Genomic DNA, 10846 nt, shown 5'->3' with positions numbered 1-10846 from the left:
AAGGCTACTTTGATGAAGAAGAACAACGTTGACTCCATGATTAAGCAAACAATAATGATTGGTATCTGGAAAAGAAGAAGAAGAAGATGGGCTTTCACTGAGTGCAGACTTGTTTTCATTTTTTTTTGGAGACTTTGCGGACTTGTTTTCATGAACCTGCCTACCTTTGTTAGTTGCGTTGTTGGGTCATGCACTATCTTGTTGCATTCATGATTAGGCAGCCTTGTGTCAATCAAGAAAGTAATAAGAATGTGTAAATGCGGGATTCCATATGAATATGAATATGAAACCTTTGCTTTCTGCATGCATATATGCTACCTAGCTGTTCTCTGAACTGATGAAACATTTGCTTTCTGATGGAAATGCTTTGCTTCAGCAAGCTGCAAACAGCGGCAACGCACAGGCAGCTACTGCTATCGAATCCTTGAAGCCAAAGCTAAAGGTGAGTAGCTAGCCTACAGTGATTTTCGCTCAGCTGCACTGCACTGCATGTTTTATCAAAGCAAGTTGCATGCATTGTGGTGAAAGCAAGATGTTTGTTGCTTGCAGAGGACGCCCCATCACCAGCTTCCCCCTCGCAAGCCGACCTGTGCTTCCAGCCGAGCTGAAGACGTGCGGAAAATTAAAGGTGCCTGAAATTACAGTCTCTGAAACTTGCACCTTGTGAGTTATGAGGATGCTTCAATCTAATTGTGTTCTTTATTTCTTTTGGATGGATGATGCAGGGCCAGGGCATACAAAACTTCCCTAGCTCTGGCTGGGAGAGATGATGAAGAGATGGAGTCGCTGGGATTACTAGTTATTTAGTTGGTTGGACAATTGCATTGGTTAGGGGAAATTCAGGATTGAGCCCTGCAATTAGGGGAAATTTAAGCATGAGGGGTTATAGATAGACTAGAGATTGCTAGTAGTATATGCTTATTTGTGGAAGTGGTAGTTGCCATCATCTGTTTCAAAGTATCTTGGGTTGGCAGATGAAATGTATCCTCCCTTGGCTTCTCCGTTTGTTTACTACATCTCATATGAAATCATCCCTGGCACGTGCGTTCATCTCTTGTGCCATCATTACAGCTTATGTTCTACTGTGATTAACTGTGATTAACCATGTGTTAATGTTAGCGGTGTGACGAATGAGCCGTTGATCATGATTCATGTGGTGCAACATATGAAACTTCCTGCAGGTGGCTCTGCTGCAAACCGCGCGACGCGGCCGCTGACGGGCGACTGGGAAACGGGGCGCGCTCAGCTTTGCCAGCACGAGTATTGAGAAGAGAACCACAAAATCAAAACACAGAAACACTAGTACCTGGCATCACTCACACCTCACTCGACTTTTTAGCAAGCTATTAAAGACTTTCACAGGAGCAGCTCCTCTGGCTTGACACAGAAAATACAGTTACATGAATCAACTGCACGATAAACTGAAAAAAGAAAATCAAACATGCTACATGCAACACGATTCCAGCACGTACATGGATCAGAACTGGTAAATGCGCAAAGTTAATCACTAGAATTGATGTATAGTGTGCCCAATAGTAAAGTCCCACTCTTTAACAAAAGATGTTAGCCCTGAGAACAAACTGGTCAGGCGAACTTAAAAATTACACCTTATTTCATCGTTGGGAGCTAGATTCCATTATTCCCTGTACACTGAAACCACCCAAAATCTGGTGTCCTCACCTCAGACAACCTCTTCAATATAGTTACCTACAGCACTTGTCGCAGAAGAATTTATCCTCTGCATTTAAAGTCTCTGTAGAACATAATTTTTTCAGGCAGCTTGTGATAAAATTGTTTTGTTCAATGTCAACACTAAGATCAAGAAATGTTTCATCCCTTGCAGTTACTATTTCACATCTTAAGCATCTTGTTTCGTTGGTCAATATGCCCTGCAAAGTTTGTATGCATGTAAAGATGATGGTAACTTGAATCTAGAAGATAAAACACAATGCACTTTTCAATTAGTTCAGTCACCTGGAAATTTTTATGGACCAGAGTAACTGGCAGTTCTTTTTTAACTCCATTGGCTAAAGGTTCAACTGGGCCATTAGGAGCTTTTTCAGAAGATGATGATTGGGGCGAGTCCTTAGCAGCACTTGACTCTTTTTCCAAAATATCAACAAGTTCATTCAAAAGGAAATTTAAGAACTCGTGTGCATCCTATAAAAAACCATGGAGACATATTTTAGTCAAGAGAAGTGGCTGTTTTGGAGCTACCATAAAAACTAATTCATTCCTGAAATGACTGCTTTTGAAGATACCATAATAATTAAAACATTTCTACAACAGCAGAAAAATGTGGGCACATCGCACATGAGAACACATACAACACTACACTACAATAACTCATATCCATACTTAAAGCTAAAGTAAATATTGCTATACAGTTTGTTACTGTATCAATCCTACACAGTGAGACTAGCACAAAAAAACATATGTTGTTCACCAGCGTACCTATAAATAATAGGCAACAACAAACTCATCATTGGCAAATCATATATCAAGCACATCTTCAGGAAGCTTTGATTCCTTCAAATGAAGAGGACAAACATCAGTCATAACTACACATGCCTCGTAGATTGCCTGTTTTCAACTTAGATGAACTACCTCTTTTCTCATGGAGCATGTTCGCCAATTGTGACCCTTATCCTTACACAGGCTACATTTGACCTTAGATTTCTTCGTATTTGAAATTGACTTCAAATTTTTCTTCGGGGCCCCTCTTCCAGGCACATGCAAGGGATCCAGCACATTACTGAACGCTACAGAATCAACATTCGGGGCTTGTGGCAGCACCGAACCATACCTCTTGCCTCTGTTATCTTCTTCATTTGGCAGGTTCATAGCAACTTCATCCTGCAGAATGTGTTTCAGCCGCTCATATGATTCAAGTGAACAAGATGCTGCGAAGGCTGCAGCTTGACCGATATTGCGTAGCTCACGGTACCTCTGTAGGCTTTCGGAATAGTCATACATGGTGCTCTTCCTTTTCAGAAGAAATGCACTCTTCGCCCCCATTGTCCATCTTTTCAAAACACAACAGTCTGGAAGCTTGTCTTCATCCAGATCGCCCAATACAAAGAAGATGTGTGAGCAGGGGGTTCCAATCGATTGTAACTTACCACAAGAACAAGAAATTCCCTTCAGATTGCCTTCATCACAAAATAGACATTTGACATAGTACATCATGTCTCCTTTATCCTTCCTGCCAACAATATACTCACTCATATTATCGCCATCTAGAATGTCAATCGAAAAACACTTCTTGGCTGCCTTTATGCTGAACTGCACCGTGGCGAAAACTGTTGGAGTGAATGATTTCACGGCTTCTATCTCAATAATTGAAGCATCTAGTTCTATGCGTGCCTCAGATTGCAATGCATCAGTGTCCAACTTTGCCTCATTTGTGCGCAGCCCTGAAAGGCAGTGCTCCACGTGCTTTACCATGTCAAGCAGTGTCATTTTACGATCTAGACGCATATGAAGCCTAGAGTTTAGACTCTCACTCCGTTGGTTGCTCCTCAGTTCTAAGTAGCACTTACCAACATGATATGAAGCACACCAGATTTCCCTCATATCATACATCTGATACAACCATGACTCCTTATTTCTAACCTTATGCTTATCCAAAAATTCCTGCCATTTTCTCTCGGTCTCTTCTATGGACCAACAATCATAAAGGAAACTCCTAAATTCATCCTTGACAACATCATCCTTAAGATTACGCACAATGTTCTGCTTAATATGCCATATGCAGAGCCTATGCGATGAATTCGGCCACACAAGCCTGATTGCTCTCTGCATAGCAAGGTCTCCATCAGTGATCACGGAGATCGGATGCTTCTGAATCATGGCCTCAGAAAATGTACTCAGCAACCACACATATGACTCAATATTCTCATGAGAAATAATTCCACATCAAAAAATAGCTGTGCTTCGATGGTGATTCACCCCAACAAAAGGAACAAGGGGTAGGTTGTACCGATTAGTTTTGTAGGTGCTATCAAATACAACGACATCATCAAATGCTTCATAATCAAGCAGACATTGACTATCACACCAGAATAGTCCCTTCAGGTGTCCTTCCCCATCAACCACGTACTTGAAAAAGAAATCAAGATCTCTGCGTTGAAGTTCCGTCAGGTAACTGATGACTGTTTGAGCGTCACCGGCAGCAATTGTCTCCGCCTTATAGCGATGGCAGAAATTATACAAGTCCCTTGTTGTACACCCAACCTTATCATACCCACCATACTGCATTTCCAAAATATCCATTATCTTGTGTTTGCGGATCCCAGAACTCTCCATCTCCACAATCTCAACTTTCTGCTCATCGCTGATTCTTCTATGTGAACGTAGCAGACAAGTAAGCTCTGCTGGTGCCATCGGATGGTTGTGTTCATCGATGAAATCCTTCACATACCAGTGCCCTGTGATCTGATCTCGTGCAATCACAAATTTAGCAAGGCATCCAACACGGGTAATATTCCGCGGCTTCCGCTTCTTAATCGCCTTCTTCAGCTGCTTCTCTTCACGGAAACCTTGACGACTGCAAACGAACTTCCGAAGAGTCATCTCATTGTGGCCATTGTCCCACTCACAATAGCTTCTCCTCACACTAAATCATTTCTCAAAACCGTAGTTGTTATAGAACTAAAATCCTTCTTCTTCATTAGCAAACAACTTCTTGACAATTTCATTGTACTCCAGCAAAGACTCAAGATCTGACATTTCCTCCTGTATAGATGCTTGTATATTATGCAACGGGGAACAGTAAATTCCAACAAGAACCAAACAACTGGTACAAGAAGACATCTCCCAAAAAAAAGTAAAATCACTTCTGAAAATAAAATCACAGCAACAATAGGCAATACAATGAGATAGAGTATTTTGTTAGCCTGTGAGTTATTAGATAAAAGACGTGTATATTAGTGGGATAGAGTATAACAAATACAAAGACAAAATCAGCTGAGGAAAGCCTTTTCTATGCAAAAAGGAAAATACTTGCAAAGGCCATAGATAATTAATATTTTTAAACATCTCTATAATATGTCTGCCATCTTGCAAACCAGTCTGAAACAACAGGTGCGGCCATGGAAAGTGGCTGACAATCTAAGATACCATGATTATAGTACAGAGAATAATGTGAAAGCTCTTTGAGCCGTTAGAGTTCATGGTCTCTCTGATTTGGCATGTGCAGCACAGCAGCAGGCAATATGAACTGGTTGATTTGTAGGCATAGGGCGGGAAAAAAACAGTGAACTTGTATTAACACTCAGCATTTTAAGAGGGCATGCTCCCTATGATTTGGAATGTGCAGAACAGCAGCAAGCAATGTAAACTGGTTGATTCATATAGGCATAGGGCGGAGAAAAACAGTAAACTTGTATTACAACTCGGCATCTTAAGTTATCGAAAGAAATAAATATTAGGTAGTAACCATAGCAGAGAAGTGTTCGTAACAACATAAACACTAATAATGGAGAGAGAACCAGAGGGGTTTAATTGGAACTCACTAGCTACGACTTGTGCGCGGCTGCAGTCCTGCAGATTGAAGAAGAATTGTGCGTGCTGCAGTCCTGCGGATTGCGGAAGTGCAGCATATCAAATTCTAGTTTGTACTTTGAGTAGCGAGGTTGAAGTGTGTGATCCAGAAATCAAAACACCAAGGCACCAAGCAATGCAATTGGTAAGGTTTCTGCTTGATAAAATGGTGGTGCACTCTTTTATATCTATGGACAAATATATGTAACAAATTGCATTCATGAACACATCTTAACAGTAGACTAAATCAAGCACCAAACTGACAAAACATATTTCAGTATCATAAATATAATTTTAAAAAATTATGGTTCTTCTATTGGGACCAACTAAAAACCTTTAGTAGATGATATTATTCCAGCTTAGCATATGGACATAAGGTGCAAAATTTCTTTTGGCTATCAGGCAAAAAGGAGAAACGAATTTTAAATCTCCACAAGACCAATTAGAAGCTCAGATAAATTAGTCAAATACAATAATTTTGTTGGGATTTTCTGACACCGAAATATGACTTGTAGCCTATTTGAATAGCAACACATGGAATTGCTAGAGTTTGGTTTTACAGTAATAGATAGAATTCTCTGAAAGAGATAATGAACTTTTACTATATCCAGGCACGAATAAGGAACTGCAAGCAGCAGCAGATCTACCTAACACTACTATACTGGACGGAGGTCGATCGAACAGGGAGTAGAATTGCCATGAGATTGAGGAAGAAAAGAGAATGAAGAAAACATGCGGATGCAGACCTTGAGAGGCAGGCGGCGGCGCCTTGGAGTCGTGGAGCAGGAGAGGAGCGTCCTTGGCGGCGGCGGCGGTGGCGTACAGCGAGAGGAAGTCGTGCGGCGGCGGTGGTGCGCGTGGGCGTGGGGTGCCGGGGGGAGGAGGGAGGAGGGAGGAGGGAGGAGCGACCGGTGGTGGCGAGGGCAGGCCGGTGGCGGCGGCGCCGCGCGATGGCGAGGTCGAGGGCGAGGCAGCCGCGGCTAAGGCCGAGGGCAAGAACTGCTCGCGTCCTTCGGCTGCGCGTGGGCGAGGCGTGCGTCGCCGCCTTGTAGTCGTGGAGCAGGAGAGGAGCGTCCTTGGTGGCGGCGGCAGCGTACAGCGAGAGGAAGCCGTGCGGCGGCGGAGGTGTGCGTGGGCGAGGGGTGCCGGGGGCCGGGGGGAGGAGGGAGGAGCGACCGGTGGTGGCGAGGGCATGCTGGTGGCGGTGGCGCCGCGCGATGGCGAGGCGGCCGCGGCTAAGGCCAAGGGCAGGAACTGCTCGCATCCACGGAACTGCTCGCGTCCTTCGGCTGCACGTGGGCGAGGCGTGGGGGTTCGGGTGCGCGTGGAGGAGGGGCAGCGGGGGGAGGGGAGCCGCAATTACCCTATTAACCTTCCACTCATAAAATTAATTAGCGCTAATTAATTACTTAGGAACTAAGAGGAACCAGGAAGTACCCCCAACCACTGTAAAAGAGCTCTTATCTTTTATCTTGTACAGTTCTAATACATGAACTCATCAATATATGCCCAATAGGACCTGGTGTCATGTGTGCCGCCTGCATGATCATAACCTGCTAGACACCGCAGCAGTCGTTGGTGTTTTGGTCAGCCTCTGTGCCCTCTGGCGCAACTCAACCTTCTGCACCTTGCCTGTGGAGTTTTTGGGCAGACTGTCAACAAAGATCACCATCCTCGGCGCCATGAAATGGGGCAGCTTGTTCCGGCAGAATGACAGAATCTCCTCCTCCTTCGTCACCTTGAACTCCCTCTTCAACGCCACGAAAGCGCACGGCGTCTCACCCCAGTGCGGGTGCGGCATGGCCACCGCCGCCGCCGCCTCCTGTACCGCCGGGTGCTGGTACAGCGTCGCCTCCACCTCCACGCTGCTGATGTTCTCGCCGCCGGAGATAATCACGTCCTTAGACCGGTCCTTGATCTCCACGTAGCCGTCCGGGTGGATGCACCCACGTCGCCCGTCAGGAACCACATACCCCGGAACGCGGCCTCCGTGGCGCCGGGATCCTTCAAGTATTCCTTCATAACATTACTGCCACGGAGCGCGATCTCGCCGAGGGTGGCGCCGTCCCTGGGCACGCTCTGCATGGTCTTGAGGTCCTTGATGACGTCGGCGTCAGCGAGCGAGAGCGCGCTGACGCCCTGCCGGGCCTTGAGGCGCGCCCGCTCAGAGGGCGGCAGGGCATCCCACTGGTGACGCCACTCGCAGACCATGGCCACGCCGGTGGCCTCTGTCATGCCGTAGGCGTGCGTCACGTGGAAGCCGAGCTGCTCGACGCGCTGGAGCAGCACCGCGGGTGGCGGCGCGCCGCCGGTGAGCACTTCCACGGTGCGGGGCAGCGGCTCGTGGCAGGGCGTCCCACTCGTCCTCGACAGGGCGGGGCGGGTGTCGTGCCGTGTCGCCACGCGCCACCAGTTGCTCGTACTCGAGTACGGGTAGCTGGTGGTGCCCATCGCCCTCGCCTGATGGGGCGGGGACGGTGACGCCCGTCGGCTTCTCGATGTCGTCGATGACGACCAGCAGGGGCATCGTCCTCCGGTGATCTCCCATGTCCATGGAGACGCTTTGTTGTAGCGCCTTCGTGGCCACGGTGATGTACTGGTAGTCCACGAACAACACCTTGGGCTCGGCATGCTTGATGATGGCTGCGACGTTGGGCGCGTCGAGACGCGTGTTGATGGCATTGATCACCGCGCCGGCCATGGGCACGGCGAAGTGCATCTCGTACAGCGCCGGCGTGTTGGGTGCAAACGGACACCTGCATACAGTGGCGGATCTAGAAATACAGGTTAGGAGGGACTTATTCTTCTTAATTTCTATATTTAGCCTCTCTTTCTAAAGTTCAATGGCTATAAATTTATAGCAGGGCTTAGGAGGGGCTCTATGCATCCGGTGACGGTAGTGGGGGCTCGAGCCCCGGCGGCCCCGGTGCTGGATCCGCCCCTCCCTGCATAAGTCCATGTGCATGCAGGATAGTTATTCGAGGGTAGTTTGTTAGTACCTTACTCTCTCCACTCTAAATTATAAAGTCCAACTTTTCTGAAGAGTCAAAAACATCTTTAACAAAATAAAAATTTACGATAAAGTGATGTAGACTTGCATTCGAGTGAGTGTCAACAATAGCCCCGTCACTTCATCTAAAAACATTAGTCCCCATCTTATGACCTCCGGCGAAAAGATTTTGAAGCATGTCATCCGTACACTTCTAGAGGTATATATATATCATAAATAAATGAATTCACTTTTTAGGACATCCACCGATCACCCCCAGTCTTCGTGCGAAAGTTCTCAAATGAAAAGATGCTTATTATTTATACAACTTAAAATTTTCATTTTTTTCCAACTCTACCAACTTGCTAGAACTAAACATATAATTGCAGCATAACAACGTAACCATCTCTGCGTCGCCGTAGACATGAGCAAAAACTCTTGACCCCGTACAACGTACGGGCATATATATCTAGTAATAATGAAATAAGCACTGGTCATCAGATCACGTACGACGTCATTCCTGGAGACGGCGAGTTGCTGGATCGCGGCGGCGAGGCGGCAGCAGCGTTGGTACGTCTGCCGCCAGGTGAAGCTGATGCTGCCATATACGATTGAGGTGCGATCGGCGTAGGCAGAGGCGGCCCTCGGCAGGAAGGTTATTGGGCTCAGAGGAACAAAGTTAGCATCGCGCTTAGGCAAGATGCGATGCAGAGAGGTACGGTGCATGCTAATTATATAATGTTATGCGTGTACATACATACATTGTTGTCGGTGCAGCAGGGGCATCGATCCATGTCTAAGTAATTGTGTGTTAGGTGGACTATCAAATCTACGATAAAATCGACACTATTATATTATGAAAGGAAAAAAATCTACAATAAAATCGACGTTATCTTCCATACCTAAACAGTAGATCCCCGCTACAGTATTTTCTCTAGCTCCTCGTGCCGCCTCGTCATCAAAATATGTTTCACATCCCTTGTAGTCACCCATGATGACACAACCTTCAATCTTGCACTACGTGCATGCCCATCTCCTTTAGGATCTTCTCCACTAAATGCATAGAAAACTGCTAGAAAGTTGAGGAATTTGAGCAATCATTCGGTTTCATGCAGCCTCTTACGAATTCATCTTCACCATGGAAGCATTCAATTTGATACAGTGTGTGTGAGTGGGCATGCAAAGGATCATCGTGCTGCTCTCCAATCTCCCCATCATGCCATCAATATATCAACGACCTTGGTGGCCTGACGCAACCAGCTACCGTGACCTGCGACATGAATCGTGGTCCAGAGATAAAAATAAATCGCGAACATGCAATGCCGCCGTTCACCAATGGTGCTGCGGACATCAAGAGCAGCTTGCAGCTAAGTACCGAGCACAAAGCACGATCAGGTAGGTGGATTTCTTAATTGTTTATTTGTTCTTTTCATTTTTTTCGTTACATAATAGCTTACTGTTTATTTTTCTTTTTTCAGGTAGCACCAAGCACGAGCTTAATATTTTTCATCGCAGCTGTTGTACCATTTGTTTAATTTGCTAACTGATTAAGAAATCTTGGTTCAATTATTGTCTATACTGATCAAGAGCAGCTTGCAGCTAAGTGCCGAGCACGAAGCACGATCAGGTAGGCGGATTTCTTAATTGTTTATTTGTTCTTTTCAATTTTTCGTTGCATAATAGCTTACTGTTTGTATTTTTTTCAGGTAGCACCAAGCACGAGCTTAATAGTTTTCATCACAGCTTTTGTACCATTTGTTTCATTTGCTAATTGATTTAGAAATCTTGGTTCAATTATTTTCTACATACTGATCAAGAGCAGCTTGCACCTAAGTGCTGACTGCTGAGCACGAAGCACGATCAGGTAGGCGGATTTCTTAATTGTTTATTTGTTCTTTTATTTTTTTTCGTTGCATAATAGCCTCGTTCGCTGGTCTGAAACTTGGCTGAAACTGGCTAAAAAATACTGTTCCGGCTGAATTGTTGTGAGAGAAAAACACTGTTCCGGCTGAAAAAAGAAGCCGAACAAGCCATTTTTAAGACAAGCGAACAGGGCCATAGCTTACTGTTTTTTTTTTCAGGTGCCACCAGGCACGAGCTTAACATTTTTCATCACAGCTTTTGTACCATTTGTTTAATTTGCTAATTGATTTAGAAACCTTGGTTAAATTATTGTCTATACTTTTCACTTTCCGTATCTCAATTTTGTTTCATGTCACATTGTTAGACGTACTTGCCTTTCATTAACTCAGTTGGTCAAAGCTTCCTACAATTCTCCGATCTATGTGTACATGTGACCTGCTTCGCCAGAAC

At 45.4% G+C, this 10846-nt stretch overlaps 2 pseudogenes; both read right to left on the bottom strand.

Annotated features, from left to right (window-relative positions):
* Nucleotides 1–2510: 2510 nt before the first annotated feature.
* Nucleotides 2511–4731, bottom strand: LOC136451500 (protein FAR1-RELATED SEQUENCE 5-like; annotated as a pseudogene).
* Nucleotides 4732–6962: 2231 nt separating this feature from the next.
* LOC136454229 (trans-cinnamate:CoA ligase, peroxisomal-like) lies at nt 6963–9259 on the bottom strand (annotated as a pseudogene).
* Between the last annotated feature and the right edge of the window lie 1587 nt (nt 9260–10846).

The sequence above is a fragment of the Miscanthus floridulus genome, chromosome 5 (assembly GCF_019320115.1).
Source record: "Miscanthus floridulus cultivar M001 chromosome 5, ASM1932011v1, whole genome shotgun sequence".
Classification (NCBI taxonomy): Eukaryota; Viridiplantae; Streptophyta; class Magnoliopsida; order Poales; family Poaceae; genus Miscanthus; species Miscanthus floridulus.
Note: the sequence above shows the minus strand (reverse complement) of the source record. Positions and strands in the feature narration are given on the sequence as shown.